The sequence below is a fragment of the Chiloscyllium plagiosum genome, unplaced genomic scaffold (genome assembly GCF_037043375.1).
Source record: "Chiloscyllium plagiosum isolate Xiang-an unplaced genomic scaffold, Cpla_swu_hap1 HiC_scaffold_44, whole genome shotgun sequence".
In the NCBI taxonomy this organism is placed as follows: Eukaryota; Metazoa; Chordata; class Chondrichthyes; order Orectolobiformes; family Hemiscylliidae; genus Chiloscyllium; species Chiloscyllium plagiosum.
The window spans coordinates 22069926-22093410 of NW_028270182.1; the positions used below are offsets into that span (position 1 = coordinate 22069926).

The window sequence follows — 23485 nt, forward strand, 5'->3', positions numbered from 1 at the left end:
ATAGACAGAGATCAGAAATGGGAAAGAGAAAGAGATGAGAAAAGAAGGAAGAGGAAGAAAGATGGGAAGATGGAAGAGAATGAAAGATGGGAAAGGAGAAAGGGGGGGGAAGGGGAAGGGGAAGAGAGAAGGTAAAAGAGAGAGATGGGGAAAATTGGGGAGAGAGAGGGGGAAGGGAGAGAGAGGGGGAAGGGAGAGAGGGAAGGAAGGAAGAAAGGGGGTGAAGAGAGAAGAAAGAGACAGGTGTAAATGGAAGGGGCAGAGCAAAAATGGTTAGGGTGGGTGGGGTGGGGTGGGAAGAGAAAGTGGTCAAATGTTATAAGCAGTCACCTCAATGAAATGTTAAAAATTCAATGCACCACCAAGAGTTGAGCTTAAACCAGAAGTCTTTTGGATTTCTCAATAAGCACTTTTATCCCTTTCCCATTTAGGCATATCGCACCCTCCCATATTGTGCTATTTAACTTCCTTTCCTTGTGGAAGATGTCAACACAGAACTGATTTACCTTTGCATCTCCAGACCAGGGCCTTAAGGAGTGTAGCGGAACAGAGGGATCTTGGAGTTCAGATGCACTGTTATCTGAAAGTGGAGTCATACGTAGAGAAGGCATTGAAGAAAGCTTTCGGCGCACCGGCCTTCATCAGTCAGGGCACTGAGCATACAAGTTGGGATGTCATGTTGCAGTTGTACAGGATGTTGGTGAGTTCAGTTTTGGTCACCTTGCTATAAAAAGGATGTTATTAAACTGGAAAGAGTGCAGAAAAAATTTACAAGGATGTTGCTAGGACTCAAAGGTCTGAGTTATAGGGAGAGGTTGGACAAGCTAGGACTTTTCTGTTTAGTGTGCAAGAGACTGAGAGAGGAACCTTATAAAAGTATCTAAGATCATGAGAGGCATCATAGGATGAATGCACTCAGTACTTTTCTCAGGGTTGGGGAATTGAGGATGAGAAGGTATCAGTTTAAGGTTGGAGGGAAAGAAAAGGGAATCCAAGGGGCAACGTTTTTCCACAGAGGATGGTATGCATATGGAATGAGCTGCCAGTAGAAGTGGTTGAGGCGGGTACATTAACAACATTTAAAAGGCATGTAGATAAATGCATGGATAGGAGAGGTTTAGGAGGATTTGGGCCAAGTGCAGGGAAATGGGGTTAGTGTGCATAGACATTTTGGTCGGCATGGACCAGTTTGTGGAGAAGGGCCTGCCTTTACGACTCTAAGTCCCTTTGACTCCACATCTTTCTACTTTCTGTCCAATTCCTCTCATGCTCCCCAGTTTATCTTCACAGGAGTTAAGCGTCTATTCACTCCATTTCTATTAATTCCACTATGAAGACTACAACATATCGTTTTACTTTATTTTTGATTGAGGATTGAAATGGGAAAAACTCTGTTTTAAAATCAAGTACTACAGACGAAATTGCTGCACGTTTGAAAACAAGCTGCGAACCAATTGAGAGTGGCGCTTACCAACACCTTTCTTCAAGCAGTGGAGGTGAACGAAGGGCTGCAGGGCACCAGGGTGTGACCAGAGTGATATTCAGTGGAGGTGAACGAAGACCGCATGGCACCAGGTGTGAACAGAGGGAGATTCAGTGCGTGGCACCAGGGTGTGAACAGAGAGAGATTCAGTGCATGGCACCAGGTGTGAACAGAGGGAGATTCAGTGCATGGCACCAGGGTGTGAACAGAGGGAGATTCAGTGCAGGGCACCAGGGTGTGAACAGAGGGAGATTCAGTGCATGGCACCCGGGTGTGAACAGAGGGAGATTCAGTGCAGGGCACCAGGGTGTGAACAGAGGGAGATTCAGTGCAGAGCACCAGGGTGTGAACACAGGGAGATTCAGTGCAGAGCACCAGGTGTGAACAGAGGGAGATTCAGTGCAGAGCACCAGGTGTGAACAGAGGGAGATTCAGTGCAGGGCACCAGGGTGTGAACAGAGGGAGATTCAGTGCAGGGCACCAGGGTGTGAATAGAGGGAGATTCAGTGCAGGGCACCAGGGTGTGAACAGAGGGAGATTCAGTGCAGGGCACCAGGCTGTGAACAGAGAGAGATTCAGTGCAGGGCACCAGCTGTGAACAGAGGGAGATTTAGTGCAGGGCACCAGGGTGTGAACAGAGGGAGATTCAGTGCATGGCACCAGGGTGTGAAGAGAGGGAGATTCAGTGCAGGGTACCAGGTGTGAACAGAGGGAGATTCAGTGCAGGGCACCAGGTGTGAACAGAGGGAGATTCAGTGCAGGGCACCAGGGTGTGAACAGAGGGAGATTCAGTGCAGGGCACCAGGGTGTGAACAGAGGGAGATTCAGTGCAGGGCACCAGGGTGTGAACAGAGGGAGATTCAGTGCAGGGCACCAGGGTGTGAACAGAGGGAGATTCAGTGCAGAGCACCAGCTGTGAACAGAGGGAGATTCAGTGCAGGGCACCAGGTGTGAACAGAGGGAGATTCAGTGCAGAGCACCAGGTGTGAACAGAGGGAGATTCAGTGCAGGGCACCAGGCTGTGAACAGAGGGAGATTCAGTGCAGGGCACCAGGCTGTGAACAGAGGGAGATTCAGTGCAGTGCACCAGGCTGTGAACAGAGGGAGATTCAGTGCAGAGCACCAGGTGTGAACAGAGGGAGATTCAGTGCAGGGCACCAGGGTGTGAACAGAGGGAGATTCAGTGCAGAGCACCAGGTGTGAACAGGGGGAGATTCAGTGCATGGCACCAGGGTGTGAACAGAGGGAGATTCAGTGCAGAGCACCAGGTGTGAACAGAGGGAGATTCAGTGCAGGGCACCAGGCTGTGAACAGGGGGAGATTCAGTGCATGGCACCAGGGTGTGAACAGAGGGAGATTCAGTGCAGAGCACCAGGTGTGAACAGAGGGAGATTCAGTGCAGGGCACCAGGCTGTGAACAGAGGGAGATTCAGTGCAGAGCACCAGGTGTGAACAGAGGGAGATTCAGTGCAGGGCACCAGGGTGTGAACAGAGGGAGATTCAGTGCAGGGCACCAGGGTGTGAACAGGGGGAGATTCAGTGCATGGCACCAGGGTGTGAACAGAGGGAGATTCAGTGCAGAGCACCAGGTGTGAACAGAGGGAGATTCAGTGCAGACCACCAGGTGTGAACAGAGGGAGATTCAGTGCAGGGCACCAGGGTGTGAACAGAGAGAGATTCAGTGCAGGGCACCAGGGTGTGAACAGAGGGAGATTCAGTGCATGGCACCAGGGTGTGAACAGAGGGAGATTCAGTGCAGGGCACCAGGGTGTGAACAGAGGGAGATTCAGTGCAGAGCACCAGGTGTGAACAGAGGGAGATTCAGTGCAGGGCACCAGGCTGTAAACAGAGGGAGATTCAGTGCAGAGCACCAGGTGTGAACAGTGGGAGATTCAGTGCAGGGCACCAGGGTGTGAACAGAGGGAGATTCAGTGCAGAGCACCAGGCTGTGAACAGAGGGAGATTCAGTGCAGAGCACCAGGTGTGAACAGAGGGAGATTCAGTGCAGGGCACCAGGGTGTGAACAGAGAGAGATTCAGTGCAGGGCACCAGGGTGTGAACAGAGGGAGATTCAGTGCATGGCACCAGGGTGTGAACAGAGGGAGATTCAGTGCAGGGCACCAGGGTGTGAACAGAGGGAGATTCAGTGCAGGGCACCAGGGTGTGAACAGAGGGAGATTCAACGCAGGGCACCAGAGTGTGAACAGAGGGAGATTCAGTGCAGAGCACCAGGTGTGAACAGAGGGAGATTCAGTGCATGGCACCAGGGTGTGAACAGAGGGAGATTCAGTGCAGGGCAACAGGGTGTGAACAGAGGGAGATTCAGTGCATGGCACCAGGGTGTGAACAGAGGGAGATTCAGTGCATGGCACCAGGCTGTGAACAGAGGGAGATTCAGTGCAGGGCACCAGGCTGTGAACAGAGGGAGATTCAGTGCAGAGCACCAGGCTGTGAACAGAGGGAGATTCAGTGCAGAGCACCAGGTGTGAACAGAGGGTGATTCAGTGCAGAGCACCAGGTGTGAACAGAGGGAGATTCAGTGCAGAGCACCAGGTGTGAACAGAGGGAGATTCAGTGCAGGGCACCAGGGTGTGAACAGAGAGAGATTCAGTGCAGGGCACCAGGGTGTGAACAGAGGGAGATTCAACGCAGGGCACCAGAGTGTGAACAGAGGGAGATTCAGTGCAGAGCACCAGGTGTGAACAGAGGGAGATTCAGTGCATGGCACCAGGGTGTGAACAGAGGGAGATTCAGTGCAGGGCAACAGGGTGTGAACAGAGGGAGATTCAGTGCATGGCACCAGGGTGTGAACAGAGGGAGATTCAGTGCATGGCACCAGGCTGTGAACAGAGGGAGATTCAGTGCAGGGCACCAGGGTGTGAACAGAGGGAGATCCAGTGCAGGACACTAGGCTGTGAACAGAGGGTGATTCAGTGCAGAGCACCAGGCTGTGAACAGAGGGAGATTCAGTGCATGGCACCAGGCTGTGAACAGAGGGAGATTCAGTGCAGAGCACCAGGCTGTGAACAGAGGGAGATTCAGTGCAGGGCACCAGGGTGTGAACAGAGGGAGATCCAGTGCAGGACACTAGGCTGTGAACAGAGGGTGATTCAGTGCAGAGCACCAGGCTGTGAACAGAGGGAGATTCAGTGCAGAGCACCAGGTGTGAACAGAGGGAGATTCAGTGCAGAGCACCAGGTGTGAACAGAGGGAGATTCAGTGCAGGGCACCAGGGTGTGAACAGAGAGAGATTCAGTGCAGGGCACCAGGGTGTGAACAGAGGGAGATTCAGTGCATGGCACCAGGGTGTGAACAGAGGGAGATTCAGTGCAGGGCACCAGGCTGTGAACAGAGGGAGATTCAGTGCAGGGCACCAGGGTGTGAACAGAGGGAGATTCAGTGCATGGCACCAGGGTGTGAACAGAGGGAGATTCAGTGCAGAGCACCAGGTGTGAACAGAGGGAGATTCAGTGCAGGGCACCAGGTGTGAACAGAGGGAGATTCAGTGCAGAGCACCAGGCTGTGAACAGAGGGAGATTCAGTGCAGAGCACCAGGTGTGAACAGAGGGAGATTCAGTGCAGGACACCAGGCTGTGAACAGAGGGAGATTCAGTGCAGGGCAGCAGGGTGTGAACAGAGGGAGATTCAGTGCATGGCACCAGGGTGTGAACAGAGGGAGATTCAGTGCAGGGCACCAGGCTGTGAACAGAGGGAGATTCAGTGCATGGCACCAGGGTGTGAACAGAGGGAGATTCAGTGCAGGGCACCAGGCTGTGAACAGAGGGAGATTCAGTGCATGGCACCAGGTGTGAACAGAGGGAGATTCAGTGCAGGACACCAGGCTGTGAACAGAGGGAGATTCAGTGCAGGGCACCAGGGTGTGAACAGAGGGAGATTCAGTGCAGGGCACCAGGGTGTGAACAGAGGGAGATTCAGTGCAGGGCACCAGGGTGTGAACAGAGGGAGATTCAGTGCATGGCACCAGGGTGTGAACAGAGGGAGATTCAGTGCATGGCACCAGGGTGTGAACAGAGGGAGATTCAGTGCAGGGCACCAGGGGTGAACAGAGGGAGATTCAGTGCAGGGCACCAGGCTGTGAACAGAGGGAGATTCAGTGCAGAGCACCAGGTGTGAACAGAGGGAGATTCAGTGCAGAGCACCAGGTGTGAACAGAGGGAGATTCAGTGCAGAGCACCAGAGTGTGAACAGAGGGAGATTCAGTGCAGGGCATCAGGGTGTGAACAGAGGGAGATTCAGTGCAGGGCACCACGGTATGAAAAGAGGGAGATTCAGTGCATGGCACCAGGGTGTGAACAGAGGGAGATTCAGTGCAGGACACTAGGCTGTGAACAGAGGGAGATTCAGTGCAGGGCACCAGGGTGTGAACAGAGGGAGATTCAGTGCATGGCACCAGGGTGTGAACAGAGGGAGATTCAGTGCAGGGCACCACGGTATGAACAGAGGGAGATTCAGTGCATGGCACCAGGCTGTGAACAGAGGGAGATTCAGTGCAGGACACTAGGCTGTGAACAGAGGGATATTCAGTGCAGGGCACCAGGCTGTGAACAGAGGGAGATTCAGTGCAGAGCACCAGAGTGTGAACAGAGGGAGATTCAGTGCAGGACACCAGGGTGTGAACAGAGGGAGATTCAGTGCATGGCACCAGGGTGTGAACAGAGGGAGATTCAGTGCAGGGCACCAGGGTATGAACAGAGGGAGATCCAGTGCATGGCACCCGGCTGTGAACAGAGGGTGGTTCAGTGCAGAGCACCAGGGTGTGAACAGAGGGAGATTCAGTGCAGGGCACCAGGGTATGAACAGAGGGAGATCCAGTGCATGGCACCAGGCTGTGAACAGAGGGTGGTTCAGTGCAGGGCACCAGGCTGTGAACAGAGGGAGATTCAGTGCAGGGCACCAGGGTATGAACAGAGGGAGATTCAGTGCAGGGCACCAGGCTGTGAACAGAGGGTGGTTCAGTGCAGAGCACCAGGTGTGAACAGAGGGAGATTCAGTGCAGAGCACCAGGTGTGAACAGAGGGAGATTCAGTGCAGGGCACCAGGCTGTGAACAGAGGGAGATTCAGTGCAGAGCACCAGGTGTGAACAGAGGGAGATTCAGTGCAGAGCACCAGGTGTGAACAGAGGGAGATTCAGTGCAGGGCACCAGGGTGTGAACAGAGGGAGATCCAGTGCAGGACACTAGGCTGTGAACAGAGGGAGATTCAGTGCAGGGCACCAGGCTGTGAACAGAGAGAGATTCAGTGCAGGGCACCAGGTGTGAACAGAGGGAGATTTAGTGCAGGGCACCAGGGTGTGAACAGAGGGAGATTCAGTGCAGGGCACCAGGGTGTGAACAGAGGGAGATTCAGTGCATGGCACCAGGGTATGAACAGAGGGAGATCCAGTGCATGGCACCAGGCTGTGAACAGAGGGTGGTTCAGTGCAGAGCACCAGGGTGTGAACAGAGGGAGATTCAGTGCAGGGCACCAGGGTATGAACAGAGGGAGATCCAGTGCATGGCACCAGGCTGTGAACAGAGGGTGGTTCAGTGCAGAGCACCAGGCTGTGAACAGAGGGAGATTCAGTGCAGGGCACCAGGGTATGAACAGAGGGAGATTCAGTGCAGGGCACCAGGCTGTGAACAGAGGGTGGTTCAGTGCAGAGCACCAGGTGTGAACAGAGGGAGATTCAGTGCAGAGCACCAGGTGTGAACAGAGGGAGATTCAGTGCAGGGCACCAGGCTGTGAACAGAGGGAGATTCAGTGCAGGGCACCAGAGTGTGAACAGAGGGAGATTCAGTGCAGGGCACCAGGCTGTGAACAGAGGGAGATTTAGTGCAGGGCACCAGGGTGTGAACAGAGGGAGATTCAGTGCATGGCACCAGGGTGTGAACAGAGGGAGATTCAGTGCAGGGTACCAGGTGTGAACAGAGGGAGATTCAGTGCAGAGCACCAGGCGTGAACAGAGGGAGATTCAGTGCAGGGCACCAGGGTGTGAACAGAGGGAGATTCAGTGCAGGGCACCAGGGTGTGAACAGAGGGAGATTCAGTGCAGGGCACCAGGGTGTGAACAGAGGGAGATTCAGTGCAGGGCACCAGGGTGTGAACAGAGGGAGATTCAGTGCAGGGCACCAGGGTGTGAACAGAGGGAGATTCAGTGCAGGGCACCAGGGTGTGAACAGAGGGAGATTCAGTGCAGAGCACCAGCTGTGAACAGAGGGAGATTCAGTGCAGGGCACCAGGGTGTGAACAGAGGGAGATTCAGTGCAGGGCACCAATTTGTGAACAGAGAAAGATTCAGTGCAGAGCACCAGGTGTGAACAGAGGGAGATTCAGTGCAGGGCACCAGGCTGTGAACAGAGGGAGATTCAGTGCAGGGCACCAGGCTGTGAACAGAGGGAGATTCAGTGCAGGGCACCAGGCGGTGAACAGAGGGAGATTCAGTGCAGGACACCAGGCTGTGAACAGAGGGAGATTCAGTGCAGGGCACCAGAGTGTGAACAGAGGGAGATTCAGTGCAGGACACCAGGCTGTGAACAGAGGGAGATTCAGTGCAGGGCACCAGGTGTGAACAGAGGGAGATTCAGTGCAGGGCACCAGGGGTGAACAGAGGGAGATTCAGTGCAGGGCACCAGGCTGTGAACAGAGGGAGATTCAGTGAAGGGCACCAGGTGTGAACAGAGGGAGATTCAGTGCATGGCACCAGGTGTGAACAGAGGGAGATTCAGTGCAGGGCACCAGGGGTGAACAGAGGGAGATTCAGTGCATGGCACCAGGTGTGAACAGAGGGTGATTCAGTGCAGGACACCAGGCTGTGAACAGAGGGAGATTCAGTGCAGGGCACCAGGTTGTGAACAGAGGGAGATTCAGTGCAGGGCACCAGGGTGTGAACAGAGGGAGATTCAGTGCATGGCACCAGGGTGTGAACAGAGGGAGATTCAGTGCAGGACACTAGGCTGTGAACAGAGGGAGATTCAGTGCAGGGCACCAGGCTGTGAACAGAGGGAGATTCAGTGCAGAGCACCAGAGTGTGAACAGAGGGAGATTCAGTGCAGGACACCAGGGTGTGAACAGAGGGAGATTCAGTGCATGGCACCAGGGTGTGAACAGAGGGAGATTCAGTGCAGGGCACCAGGGTATGAACAGAAGGAGATCCAGTGCATGGCACCAGGCTGTGAACAGAGGGTGGTTCAGTGCAGAGCACCAGGGTGTGAACAGAGGGAGATTCAGTGCAGGGCACCAGGGCATGAACAGAGGGAGATCCAGTGCATGGCACCAGGCTGTGAACAGAGGGTGGTTCAGTGCAGGGCACCAGGCTGTGAACAGAGGGAGATTCAGTGCAGGGCACCAGGGTATGAACAGAGGGAGATTCAGTGCAGGGCACCAGGCTGTGAACAGAGGGTGGTTCAGTGCAGAGCACCAGGTGTGAACAGAGGGAGATTCAGTGCAGGACACCAAGGTGTGAACAGAGGGAGATTCAGTGCAGAGCACCAGGGTGTGAACAGAGAGATTCAGTGCATGGCACCAGAGTGTGAACAGAGGGAGATTCAGTGCAGAGCACCAGGTGTGAACAGAGGGAGATTCAGTGCAGGGCACCAGGGTGTGAACAGAGGGAGATTCAGTGCAGGGCACCAGGGTGTGAACAGAGGGAGATTCAGTGCAGGGCATCAGGCTGTGAACAGAGAGAGATTCAGTGCAGGGCACCAGGTGTGAACAGAGGGAGATTTAGTGCAGGGCACCAGGGTGTGAACAGAGGGAGATTCAGTGCATGGCACCAGGGTGTGAACAGAGGGAGATTCAGTGCAGGGTACCAGGTGTGAACAGAGGGAGATTCAGTGCAGAGCACCAGGCGTGAACAGAGGGAGATTCAGTGCAGGGCACCAGGGTGTGAACAGAGGGAGATTCAGTGCAGGGCACCAGGGTGTGAACAGAGGGAGATTCAGTGCAGGGCACCAGGGTGTGAACAGTGGGAGATTCAGTGCAGGGCACCAGGGTGTGAACAGAGGGAGATTCAGTGCAGGGCACCAGGTGTGAACAGAGGGAGATTCAGTGCAGGGCACCAGGGTGTGAACAGAGGGAGATTCAGTGCAGGGCACCAGGGTGTGAACAGAGAGAGATTCAGTGCAGGACACCAGGGTGTGAACAGAGGGAGATTCAGTGCAGAGCACCAGGTGTGAACAGAGGGAGATTCAGTGCAGAGCACCAGCTGTGAACAGAGGGAGATTCAGTGCAGGGCACCAGGGTGTGAACAGAGGGAGATTCAGTGCAGGGCACCAGGGTGTGAACAGAGGGAGATTCAGTGCAGAGCACCAGGGTGTGAACAGAGGGAGATTCAGTGCAGGGCACCAGGCTGTGAACAGAGGGAGATTCAGTGCAGGGCACCAATTTGTGAACAGAGAAAGATTCAGTGCAGAGCACCAGGTGTGAACAGAGGGAGATTCAGTGCAGGGCACCAGGCTGTGAACAGAGGGAGATTCAGTGCAAAGCACCAGGGTGTGAACAGAGGGAGATTCAGTGCAGGGCACCAGGGTGTGAACAGAGGGAGATTCAGTGCAGGGCACCAGGCTGTGAACAGAGGGAGATTCAGTGCAGGGCACCAGGCTGTGAACAGAGGGAGATTCTGTGCAGGGCACCAGGGTGTGAACAGAGGGAGATTCAGTGCAGGGCACCAGGGTGTGAACAGAGGGAGATTCAGTGCAGAGCACCAGGCTGTGAACAGAGGGAGATTCAGTGCAGGACACCAGGCTGTGAACAGAGAGAGATTCAGTGCAGGGCACCAGAGTGTGAACAGAGGGAGATTCAGTGCAGGGCACCAGGGTGTGAACAGAGAGAGATTCAGTGCAGGGCACCAGGGTGTGAACAGAGGGAGATTCAGTGCATGGCACCTGGCTGTGAACAGAGGGAGATTCAGTGCAGGGCACCAGGCTGTGAACAGAGAGAGATTCAGTGCAGGGCACCAGGTGTGAACAGAGGGAGATTCAGTGCATGGCACCAGGTGTGAACAGAGGGAGATTCAGTGCAGGGCACCAGGGTGTGAACAGAGGGAGATTCAGTGCAGGGCACCAGGCCTTGAACAGAGGGAGATTCAGTGCAGGGCACCAGGTGTGAACAGAGAGAGATTCAGTGCAGGGCACCAGGGTGTGAAGAGAGGGAGATTCAGTGCAGGACACCAGGGTGTGAACAGAGGGAGATTCAGTGCAGGGCACCAGGCTGTGAACAGAGGGAGATTCAGTGCAGGGCAGCAGGCTGTGAACAGAGGGAGATTCAGTGCAGGGCACCAGGCTGTGAACAGAGGGAGATTCAGTGCAGGGCACCAGGGTGTGAACAGAGGGAGATTCAGTGCAGGGCAGCAGGCTGTGAACAGAGGGAGATTCAGTGCAGGGCACCAGGCTGTGAACAGAGGGAGATTCAGTGCAGGGCAGCAGGCTGTGAACAGAGGGAGATTCAGTGCAGGGCAGCAGGCTGTGAACAGAGGGAGATTCAGTACAGGGCACCAGGCTGTGAACAGAGGGAGATTCAGTGCAGGGCACCAGGCTGTGAACAGAGGGAGATTCAGTGCATGGCACCAGGCTGTGAACAGAGGGAGATTCAGTGCAGGGCACCAGGCTGTGAACAGAGGGAGATTCAGTGCAGGGCACCAGGCTGTGAACAGAGGGAGATTCAGTGCAGGGCAGCAGGCTGTGAACAGAGGGAGATTCAGTACAGGGCACCAGGCTGTGAACAGAGGGAGATTCAGTGCAGGACACCAGGGTGTGAACAGAGGGAGATTCAGTGCAGAGCACCAGTGTGAACAGGGGGAGATTCAGTGCAGGGCACCAGGGTGTGAACAGAGAGAGATTCAGTGCAGGGCACCAGGCTGTGAACAGAGGGAGATTCAGTGCAGAGCACCAGGCTGTGAACAGAGGGAGATTCAGTGCAGAGCACCAGGTGTGAACAGAGGGAGATTCAGTGCATGGCAACAGGGTATGAACAGAGGGAGATTCAGTGCATGGCACCAGGCTGTGAACAGAGGGAGATTCAGTGCAGAGCACCAGGTGTGAACAGAGGGAGATTCAGTGCATGGCAACAGGGTATGAACAGAGGGAGATTCAGTGCATGGCACCAGGCTGTGAACAGAGGGAGATTCAGTGCAGGGCAACAGGGTATGAACAGAGGGAGATTCAGTGCAGGGCAACAGGGTATGAACAGAGGGAGATTCAGTGCAGGGCAACAGGGTATGAACAGAGGGAGATTCAGTGCATGGCACCAGGCTGTGAACAGAGGGAGATTCAGTGCAGAGCACCAGGTGTGAACAGAGGGAGATTCAGTGCAGGGCACCAGGCTGTGAACAGAGGGAGATTCAGTGCAGGGCACCAGGCTGTGAACAGAGGGAGATTCAGTGCATGGCACCAGGCTGTGAACAGAGGGAGATTCAGTGCAGAGCACCAGGTGTGAACAGAGGGAGATTCAGTGCAGGGCACCAGGCTGTGAACAGAGGGAGATTCAGTGCAGGACACCAGGCTGTGAACAGAGAGAGATTCAGTGCAGAGCACCAGGCTGTGAACAGAGGGAGATTCAGTGCAGAGCACCAGGTGTGAACAGAGAGAGATTCAGTGCAGAGCACCAGGCTGTGAACAGAGGGAGATTCAGTGCAGAGCACCAGGTGTGAACAGAGGGAGATTTAGTGCAGGACACCAGGGTGTGAACAGAGGGAGATTCAGTGCATGGCACCAGGGTGTGAACAGAGGGAGATCCAGTGCATGGCACCAGGCTGTGAACAGAGGGAGATTCAGTGCAGAGCACCAGGCTGTGAACAGAGGGAGATTCAGTGCAGAGCACCAGGCTGTGAACAGAGGGAGATTCAGTGCAGAGCACCAGGTGTGAACAGAGGGAGATTTAGTGCAGGACACCAGGGTGTGAACAGAGGGAGATTCAGTGCATGGCACCAGGGTGTGAACAGAGGGAGATTCAGTGCAGAACACCAGGCTGTGAACAGAGGGAGATTCAGTGCAGAGCACCAGGCTGTGAACAGAGGGAGATTTAGTGCAGGACACCAGGGTGTGAACAGAGGGAGATTCAGTGCATGGCACCAGGGTGTGAACAGAGGGAGATTCAGTGCAGAACACCAGGCTGTGAACAGAGGGAGATTCAGTGCAGAGCACCAGGCTGTGAACAGAGGGAGATTCAGTGCAGAGCACCAGGTGTGAACAGAGGGAGATTCAGTGCAGGGCACCAGGGTGTGAACAGAGGGAGATTCAGTGCAGGGCACCAGGGTGTGAACAGAGGAAGATTCAGTGCAGGGCACCAGGCTGTGAACAGAGAGAGATTCAGTGCAGGGCACCAGGTGTGAACTGAGGGAGATTTAGTGCAGGGCACCAGGGTGTGAACAGAGGGAGATTCAGTGCATGGCACCAGGGTGTGAACAGAGGGAGATTCAGTGCAGGGCACCAGGTGTGAACAGAGGGAGATTCAGTGCAGAGCACCAGGCGTGAACAGAGGGAGATTCAGTGCAGGGCACCAGGGTGTGAACAGAGGGAGATTCAGTGCAGGGCACCAGGGTGTGAACAGAGGGAGATTCAGTGCAGGGCACCAGGGTGTGAACAGAGGGAGATTCAGTGCAGGGCACCAGGGTGTGAACAGAGGGAGATTCAGTGCAGAGCACCAGCTGTGAACAGAGGGAGATTCAGTGCAGGGCACTAGGGTGTGAACAGAGGGAGATTCAGTGCAGGGCACCAGGGTGTGAACAGAGGGAGATTCAGTGCAGAGCACCAGGTGTGAACAGAGGGAGATTCAGTGCAGGGCACCAGGGTGTGAACAGAGAAAGATTCAGTGCAGAGCACCAGGTGTGAACAGAGGGAGATTCAGTGCAGGGCACCAGGCTGTGAACAGAGGGAGATTCAGTGCAGGGCACCAGGGTGTGAACAGAGGGAGATTCTGTGCAGAGAACCAGGTGTGAACAGAGGGAGATTCAGTGCAGGGCACCAGGGTGTGAACAGAGGGAGATTCAGTGCAGGGCACCAGGGTGTGAACAGAGGGAGATTCAGTGCAGAGCACCAGGTGTGAACAGAGGGAGATTCAGTGCAGGGCACCAGGGTGTGAACAGAGGGAGATTCAGTGCAGAGCACCAGGTGTGAACAGAGGGAGATTCAGTGCAGGGCACCAGGGTGTGAACAGAGGGAGATTCAGTGCAGGGCACCAGGCTGTGAACAGAGGGAGATTCAGTGCATGGCACCAGGGTGTGAACAGAGGGAGATTCAGTGCATGGCACCAGGCTGTGAACAGAGGGAGGTTCAGTGCATGGCACCAGGGTGTGAACAGAGGGAGATTCAGTGCAGAGCACCAGGTGTGAACAGAGGGAGATTCAGTGCAGGACACCAGGGTGTGAACAGAGGGAGATTCAGTGCAGGGCACCAGGCTGTAAACAGAGGGAGATTCAGTGCAGGGCACCAGAGTGTGAACTGAGGGAGATTCAGTGCAGGGCACCAGGCTGTGAACAGAGGGAGATTCAGTGCAGGGCACCAGGTGTGAACAGAGGGAGATTCTGTGCAGAGAACCAGGTGTGAACAGAGGGAGATTCAGTGCAGGGCACCAGGGTGTGAACAGAGGGAGATTCAGTGCATGGCACCAGAGTGTGAACTGAGGGAGATTCAGTGCAGGGCACCAGGCTGTGAACAGAGGGAGATTCAGTGCAGGGCACCAGGTGTGAACAGAGGGAGATTCTGTGCAGAGAACCAGGTGTGAACAGAGGGAGATTCAGTGCAGGGCACCAGGGTGTGAACAGAGGGAGATTCAGTGCAGGGCACCAGGTGTGAACAGAGGGAGATTTAGTGCAGGGCACCAGGGTGTGAACAGAGGGAGATTCAGTGCAGGGCACCACGGTATGAACAGAGGGAGATTCAGTGCATGGCACCAGGCTGTGAACAGAGAGAGATTCAGTGCAGGGCACCAGGCTGTGAACAGAGGGAGATTCAGTGCAGAGCACCAGGTGTAAACAGAGGGAGATTAAGTGCAGGGCACCTGGCTTTGAACAGAGGGAGATTCAGTGCAGGGCACCAGGCTGTGAACAGAGGGAGATTCAGTGCAGGGCACCAGGCTGTGAACAGAGGGAGATTCTGTGCAGAACACCAGGTGTGAACAGAGGGAGATTCTGTGCAGAACACCAGGTGTGAACAGAGGGAGATTCAGTGCAGGGCACCAGGGTGTGAACAGAGGGAGATTCAGTGCAGGGCACCAGGTGTGAACAGAGGGAGATTCAGTGCAGGGCACCAGGTGTGAACAGAGGGAGATTCAGTGCAGAGCACCAGGGTGTGAACAGAGGGAGATTCAGTGCAGGGCACCAGGCTGTGAACAGAGAGAGATTCAGTGCAGGGCACCAGAGTGTGAACAGAGGGCGATTCAGTGCAGGGCACCAGGCTGTGAACAGAGAGAGATTCAGTGCAGGGCACCAGGGTGTGAACAGAGGGAGATTCAGTGCATGGCACCAGGGTGTGAACAGAGAGAGATTCAGTGCAGGGCACCAGGTGTGAACAGAGGGAGATTCAGTGCATGGCACCAGGTGTGAACAGAGGGAGATTCAGTGCAGAGCACCAGGTGTGAACAGAGGGAGATTCAGTGCAGGGCACCAGGGTGTGAACAGAGAGAGATTCAGTGCAAGGCACCAGGCTGTGAACAGAGGAAGATTCAGTGCAGGGCACCAGGGTGTGAACAGAGGGAGATTCAGTGCATGGCACCAGGGTGTGAACAGAGGGAGATTCAGTGCATGGCACCAGGGTGTGAACAGAGGGAGATTCAGTGCAGGGGCCAAGGGTGTGAACAGAGGGAGATTCAGTGCAGGGCACCAGCGTGTGAACAGAGGGAGATTCAGTGCAGGGCACCAGGGTGTGAACAGAGGGAGATTCAGTGCAGGGCACCAGGTGTGAACAGAGGGAGATTTAGTGCAGGACACCAGGGTGTGAACAGAGGGAGATTCAGTGCATGGCACCAGGGTGTGAACAGAGGGAGATCCAGTGCATGGCACCAGGCTGTGAACAGAGGGAGATTCAGTGCAGAGCACCAGGCTGTGAACAGAGAGAGATTCAGTGCAGAGCACCAGGTGTGAACAGAGGGAGATTTAGTGCATGACACCAGGGTGTGAACAGAGGGAGATTCAGTGCAGAGCACCAGGCTGTGAACAGAGGGAGATTCAGTGCAGAGCACCAGGTGTGAACAGAGGGAGATTTAGTGCAGGACACCAGGGTGTGAACAGAGGGAGATTCAGTGCAGAGCACCAGGCTGTGAACAGAGGGAGATTCAGTGCAGAGCACCAGGTGTGAACAGAGGGAGATTTAGTGCAGGACACCAGGGTGTGAACAGAGGGAGATTCAGTGCATGGCACCAGGGTGTGAACAGAGGGAGATTCAGTGCAGAACACCAGGCTGTGAACAGAGGGAGATTCAGTGCAGAGCACCAGGCTGTGAACAGAGGGAGATTTAGTGCAGGACACCAGGGTGTGAACAGAGGGAGATTCAGTGCATGGCACCAGGGTGTGAACAGAGGGAGATTCAGTGCAGAACACCAGGCTGTGAACAGAGGGAGATTCAGTGCAGAGCACCAGGCTGTGAACAGAGGGAGATTCAGTGCAGAGCACCAGGTGTGAACAGAGGGAGATTCAGTGCAGGGCACCAGGGTGTGAACAGAGGGAGATTCAGTGCAGGGCACCAGGGTGTGAACAGAGGAAGATTCAGTGCAGGGCACCAGGCTGTGAACAGAGGGAGATTCAGTGCGGGGCACCAGGTGTGAACAGAGGGAGATTCAGTGCAGGGCACCAGGGTGTGAACAGAGGGAGATTCAGTGCAGAGCACCAGCTGTGAACAGAGGGAGATTCAGTGCAGGGCACTAGGGTGTGAACAGAGGGAGATTCAGTGCAGGGCACCAGGGTGTGAACAGAGGGAGATTCAGTGCAGAGCACCAGGTGTGAACAGAGGGAGATTCAGTGCAGGGCACCAGGGTGTGAACAGAGAAAGATTCAGTGCAGAGCACCAGGTGTGAACAGAGGGAGATTCAGTGCAGGGCACCAGGCTGTGAACAGAGGGAGATTCAGTGCGGGGCACCAGGTGTGAACAGAGGGAGATTCAGTGCAGGGCACCAGGGTGTGAACAGAGGGAGATTCAGTGCAGAGCACCAGGTGTGAACAGAGGGAGATTCAGTGCAGGGCACCAGGGTGTGAACAGAGGGAGATTCAGTGCAGAGCACCAGGTGTGAACAGAGGGAGATTCAGTGCAGGGCACCAGGGTGTGAACAGAGGGAGATTCAGTGCAGGGCACCAGGCTGTGAACAGAGGGAGATTCAGTGCATGGCACCAGGGTGTGAACAGAGGGAGATTCAGTGCATGGCACCAGGCTGTGAACAGAGGGAGGTTCAGTGCATGGCACCAGGGTGTGAACAGAGGGAGATTCAGTGCAGAGCACCAGGTGTGAACAGAGGGAGATTCAGTGCAGGACACCAGGGTGTGAACAGAGGGAGATTCAGTGCAGGACACCAGGGTGTGAACAGAGGGAGATTCAGTGCAGGGCACCAGAGTGTGAACTGAGGGAGATTCAGTGCAGGGCACCAGGCTGTGAACAGAGGGAGATTCAGTGCAGGGCACCAGGTGTGAACAGAGGGAGATTCTGTGCAGAGAACCAGGTGTGAACAGAGGGAGATTCAGTGCAGGGCACCAGGGTGTGAACAGAGGGAGATTCAGTGCATGGCACCAGAGTGTGAACTGAGGGAGATTCAGTGCAGGGCACCAGGCTGTGAACAGAGGGAGATTCAGTGCAGGGCACCAGGTGTGAACAGAGGGAGATTCTGTGCAGAGAACCAGGTGTGAACAGAGGGAGATTCAGTGCAGGGCACCAGGGTGTGAACAGAGGGAGATTCAGTGCAGGGCACCACGGTATGAACAGAGGGAGATTCAGTGCATGGCACCAGGCTGTGAACAGAGAGAGATTCAGTGCAGGGCACCAGGCTGTGAACAGAGGGAGATTCTGTGCAGAACACCAGGTGTGAACAGAGGGAGATTCAGTGCAGGGCACCAGGGTGTGAACAGAGGGAGATTCAGTGCAGGGCACCAGGTGTGAACAGAGGGAGATTCAGTGCAGGGCACCAGGTGTGAACAGAGGGAGATTCAGTGCAGAGCACCAGGGTGTGAACAGAGGGAGATTCAGTGCAGGGCACCAGGCTGTGAACAGAGAGAGATTCAGTGCAGGGCACCAGAGTGTGAACAGAGGGCGATTCAGTGCAGGGCACCAGGCTGTGAACAGAGAGAGATTCAGTGCAGGGCACCAGGGTGTGAACAGAGGGAGATTCAGTGCATGGCACCAGGGTGTGAACAGAGAGAGATTCAGTGCAGGGCACCAGGTGTGAACAGAGGGAGATTCAGTGCATGGCACCAGGTGTGAACAGAGGGAGATTCAGTGCAGAGCACCAGGTGTGAACAGAGGGAGATTCAGTGCAGGGCACCAGGGTGTGAACAGAGGGAGATTCAGTGCATGGCACCAGGGTGTGAACAGAGGGAGATTCAGTGCAGGGTACCAGGTGTGAACAGAGGGAGATTCAGTGCAGAGCACCAGAGTGTGAACAGAGGGAGATTCAGTGCAGGGCACCAGGGTGTGAACAGAGGGAGATTCAGTGCAGGGCACCAGGGTGTGAACAGAGGGAGATTCAGTGCAGAGCACCAGAGTGTGAACAGAGGGAGATTCAGTGCATGGCACCAGGGTGTGAACAGAGGGAGATTCAGTGCAGGGCAACAGGGTGTGAACAGAGGGAGATTCAGTGCATGGCACCAGGGTGTGAACAGAGGGAGATTCAGTGCATGGCACCAGGCTGTGAACAGAGGGAGATTCAGTGCAGGGCACCAGGCTGTGAACAGAGGGAGATTCAGTGCAGAGCACCAGGCTGTGAACAGAGGGAGATTCAGTGCAGAGCACCAGGTGTGAACAGAGGGTGATTCAGTGCAGAGCACCAGGCTGTGAACAGAGGGAGATTCAGTGCAGAGCACCAGGCTGTGAACAGAGGGAGATTCAGTGCAGAGCACCAGGCTGTGAACAGAGGGAGATTCAGTGCAGAGCACCAGGTGTGAACAGAGGGTGATTCAGTGCAGAGCACCAGGCTGTGAACAGAGGGAGATTCAGTGCAGAGCACCAGGTGTGAACAGAGGGAGATTCAGTGCAGAGCACCAGGTGTGAACAGAGGGAGATTCAGTGCAGGGCACCAGGGTGTGAACAGAGAGAGATTCAGTGCAGGGCACCAGGGTGTGAACAGAGGGAGATTCAACGCAGGGCACCAGAGAGTGAACAGAGGGAGATTCAGTGCAGAGCACCAGGTGTGAACAGAGGGAGATTCAGTGCATGGCACCAGGGTGTGAACAGAGGGAGATTCAGTGCAGGGCAACAGGGTGTGAACAGAGGGAGATTCAGTGCATGGCACCAGGGTGTGAACAGAGGGAGATTCAGTGCATGGCACCAGGCTGTGAACAGAGGGAGATTCAGTGCAGGGCACCAGGCTGTGAACAGAGGGAGATTCAGTGCAGAGCACCAGGCTGTGAACAGAGGGAGATTCAGTGCAGGGCACCAGGGTGTGAACAGAGGGAGATCCAGTGCAGGACACTAGGCTGTGAACAGAGGGTGATTCAGTGCAGAGCACCAGGCTGTGAACAGAGGGAGATTCAGTGCAGAGCACCAGGTGTGAACAGAGGGAGATTCAGTGCAGAGCACCAGGTGTGAACAGAGGGAGATTCAGTGCAGGGCACCAGGGTGTGAACAGAGAGAGATTCAGTGCAGGGCACCAGGGTGTGAACAGAGGGAGATTCAGTGCATGGCACCAGGGTGTGAACAGAGGGAGATTCAGTGCAGGGCACCAGGCTGTGAACAGAGGGAGATTCAGTGCAGGGCACCAGGGTGTGAACAGAGGGAGATTCAGTGCATGGCACCAGGGTGTGAACAGAGGGAGATTCAGTGCAGAGCACCAGGTGTGAACAGAGGGAGATTCAGTGCAGGGCACCAGGTGTGAACAGAGGGAGATTCAGTGCAGAGCACCAGGCTGTGAACAGAGGGAGATTCAGTGCAGAGCACCAGGTGTGAACAGAGGGAGATTCAGTGCAGGACACCAGGCTGTGAACAGAGGGAGATTCAGTGCAGGGCAGCAGGGTGTGAACAGAGGGAGATTCAGTGCATGGCACCAGGGTGTGAACAGAGGGAGATTCAGTGCAGGGCACCAGGCTGTGAACAGAGGGAGATTCAGTGCATGGCACCAGGGTGTGAACAGAGGGAGATTCAGTGCAGGGCACCAGGCTGTGAACAGAGGGAGATTCAGTGCATGGCACCAGGTGTGAACAGAGGGAGATTCAGTGCAGGACACCAGGCTGTGAACAGAGGGAGATTCAGTGCAGGGCACCAGGGTGTGAACAGAGGGAGATTCAGTGCAGGGCACCAGGGTGTGAACAGAGGGAGATTCAGTGCAGGGCACCAGGGTGTGAACAGAGGGAGATTCAGTGCATGGCACCAGGGTGTGAACAGAGGGAGATTCAGTGCATGGCACCAGGGTGTGAACAGAGGGAGATTCAGTGCAGGGCACCAGGGGTGAACAGAGGGAGATTCAGTGCAGGGCACCAGGCTGTGAACAGAGGGAGATTCAGTGCAGAGCACCAGGTGTGAACAGAGGGAGATTCAGTGCAGAGCACCAGGTGTGAACAGAGGGAGATTCAGTGCAGAGCACCAGAGTGTGAACAGAGGGAGATTCAGTGCAGGGCATCAGGGTGTGAACAGAGGGAGATTCAGTGCAGGGCACCACGGTATGAAAAGAGGGAGATTCAGTGCATGGCACCAGGATGTGAACAGAGGGAGATTCAGTGCAGGACACTAGGCTGTGAACAGAGGGAGATTCAGTGCAGGGCACCAGGGTGTGAACAGAGGGAGATTCAGTGCATGGCACCAGGGTGTGAACAGAGGGAGATTCAGTGCAGGGCACCACGGTATGAACAGAGGGAGATTCAGTGCATGGCACCAGGCTGTGAACAGAGGGAGATTCAGTGCAGGACACTAGGCTGTGAACAGAGGGATATTCAGTGCAGGGCACCAGGCTGTGAACAGAGGGAGATTCAGTGCAGAGCACCAGAGTGTGAACAGAGGGAGATTCAGTGCAGGACACCAGGGTGTGAACAGAGGGAGATTCAGTGCATGGCACCAGGGTGTGAACAGAGGGAGATTCAGTGCAGGGCACCAGGGTATGAACAGAGGGAGATCCAGTGCATGGCACCCGGCTGTGAACAGAGGGTGGTTCAGTGCAGAGCACCAGGGTGTGAACAGAGGGAGATTCAGTGCAGGGCACCAGGGTATGAACAGAGGGAGATCCAGTGCATGGCACCAGGCTGTGAACAGAGGGTGGTTCAGTGCAGGGCACCAGGCTGTGAACAGAGGGAGATTCAGTGCAGGGCACCAGGGTATGAACAGAGGGAGATTCAGTGCAGGGCACCAGGCTGTGAACAGAGGGTGGTTCAGTGCAGAGCACCAGGTGTGAACAGAGGGAGATTCAGTGCAGAGCACCAGGTGTGAACAGAGGGAGATTCAGTGCAGGGCACCAGGCTGTGAACAGAGGGAGATTCAGTGCAGAGCACCAGGTGTGAACAGAGGGAGATTCAGTGCAGGGCACCAGGGTGTGAACAGAGGGAGATCCAGTGCAGGACACTAGGCTGTGAACAGAGGGAGATTCAGTGCAGGGCACCAGGCTGTGAACAGAGAGAGATTCAGTGCAGGGCACCAGGTGTGAACAGAGGGAGATTTAGTGCAGGGCACCAGGGTGTGAACAGAGGGAGATTCAGTGCATGGCACCAGGGTGTGAACAGAGGGAGATTCAGTGCATGGCACCAGGGTATGAACAGAGGGAGATCCAGTGCATGGCACCAGGCTGTGAACAGAGGGTGGTTCAGTGCAGAGCACCAGGGTGTGAACAGAGGGAGATTCAGTGCAGGGCACCAGGGTATGAACAGAGGGAGATCCAGTGCATGGCACCAGGCTGTGAACAGAGGGTGGTTCAGTGCAGAGCACCAGGCTGTGAACAGAGGGAGATTCAGTGCAGGGCACCAGGGTATGAACAGAGGGAGATTCAGTGCAGGGCACCAGGCTGTGAACAGAGGGTGGTTCAGTGCAGAGCACCAGGTGTGAACAGAGGGAGATTCAGTGCAGAGCACCAGGTGTGAACAGAGGGAGATTCAGTGCAGGGCACCAGGCTGTGAACAGAGGGAGATTCAGTGCAGGGCACCAGAGTGTGAACAGAGGGAGATTCAGTGCAGGGCACCAGGCTGTGAACAGAGGGAGATTTAGTGCAGGGCACCAGGGTGTGAACAGAGGGAGATTCAGTGCATGGCACCAGGGTGTGAACAGAGGGAGATTCAGTGCAGGGTACCAGGTGTGAACAGAGGGAGATTCAGTGCAGAGCACCAGGCGTGAACAGAGGGAGATTCAGTGCAGGGCACCAGGGTGTGAACAGAGGGAGATTCAGTGCAGGGCACCAGGGTGTGAACAGAGGGAGATTCAGTGCAGGGCACCAGGGTGTGAACAGAGGGAGATTCAGTGCAGGGCACCAGGGTGTGAACAGAGGGAGATTCAGTGCAGGGCACCAGGGTGTGAACAGAGGGAGATTCAGTGCAGGGCACCAGGGTGTGAACAGAGGGAGATTCAGTGCAGAGCACCAGCTGTGAACAGAGGGAGATTCAGTGCAGGGCACCAGGGTGTGAACAGAGGGAGATTCAGTGCAGGGCACCAATTTGTGAACAGAGAAAGATTCAGTGCAGAGCACCAGGTGTGAACAGAGGGAGATTCAGTGCAGGGCACCAGGCTGTGAACAGAGGGAGATTCAGTGCAGGGCACCAGGCTGTGAACAGAGGGAGATTCAGTGCAGGGCACCAGGCGGTGAACAGAGGGAGATTCAGTGCAGGACACCAGGGGTGAACAGAGGGAGATTCAGTGCAGGACACCAGGCTGTGAACAGAGGGAGATTCAGTGCAGGGCACCAGAGTGTGAACAGAGGGAGATTCAGTGCAGGACACCAGGCTGTGAACAGAGGGAGATTCAGTGCAGGGCACCAGGTGTGAACAGAGGGAGATTCAGTGCAGGGCACCAGGGGTGAACAGAGGGAGATTCAGTGCAGGGCACCAGGCTGTGAACAGAGGGAGATTCAGTGAAGGGCACCAGGTGTGAACAGAGGGAGATTCAGTGCATGGCACCAGGTGTGAACAGAGGGAGATTCAGTGCAGGGCACCAGGGGTGAACAGAGGGAGATTCAGTGCATGGCACCAGGTGTGAACAGAGGGTGATTCAGTGCAGGACACCAGGCTGTGAACAGAGGGAGATTCAGTGCAGGGCACCAGGTTGTGAACAGAGGGAGATTCAGTGCAGGGCACCAGGGTGGGAACAGAGGGAGATTCAGTGCAGGGCACCAGGGTGTGAACAGAGGGAGATTCAGTGCATGGCACCAGGGTGTGAACAGAGGGAGATTCAGTGCAGGACACTAGGCTGTGAACAGAGGGAGATTCAGTGCAGGGCACCAGGCTGTGAACAGAGGGAGATTCAGTGCAGAGCACCAGAGTGTGAACAGAGGGAGATTCAGTGCAGGACACCAGGGTGTGAACAGAGGGAGATTCAGTGCATGGCACCAGGGTGTGAACAGAGGGAGATTCAGTGCAGGGCACCAGGGTATGAACAGAAGGAGATCCAGTGCATGGCACCAGGCTGTGAACAGAGGGTGGTTCAGTGCAGAGCACCAGGGTGTGAACAGAGGGAGATTCAGTGCAGGGCACCAGGGCATGAACAGAGGGAGATCCAGTGCATGGCACCAGGCTGTGAACAGAGGGTGGTTCAGTGCAGGGCACCAGGCTGTGAACAGAGGGAGATTCAGTGCAGGGCACCAGGGTATGAACAGAGGGAGATTCAGTGCAGGGCACCAGGCTGTGAACAGAGGGTGGTTCAGTGCAGAGCACCAGGTGTGAACAGAGGGAGATTCAGTGCAGGACA

The 23485-nt window shown here is 55.3% G+C and overlaps 1 protein-coding gene across 8 annotated transcripts in view; it reads right to left on the reverse strand.

Moving 5' to 3' along the window:
• Positions 1-23485, reverse strand: part of neurl4 (neuralized E3 ubiquitin protein ligase 4) — a 220178-nt gene that overhangs the window by 110689 nt on the left and 86004 nt on the right. The gene's annotated exons all lie outside the window — the stretch shown is intronic.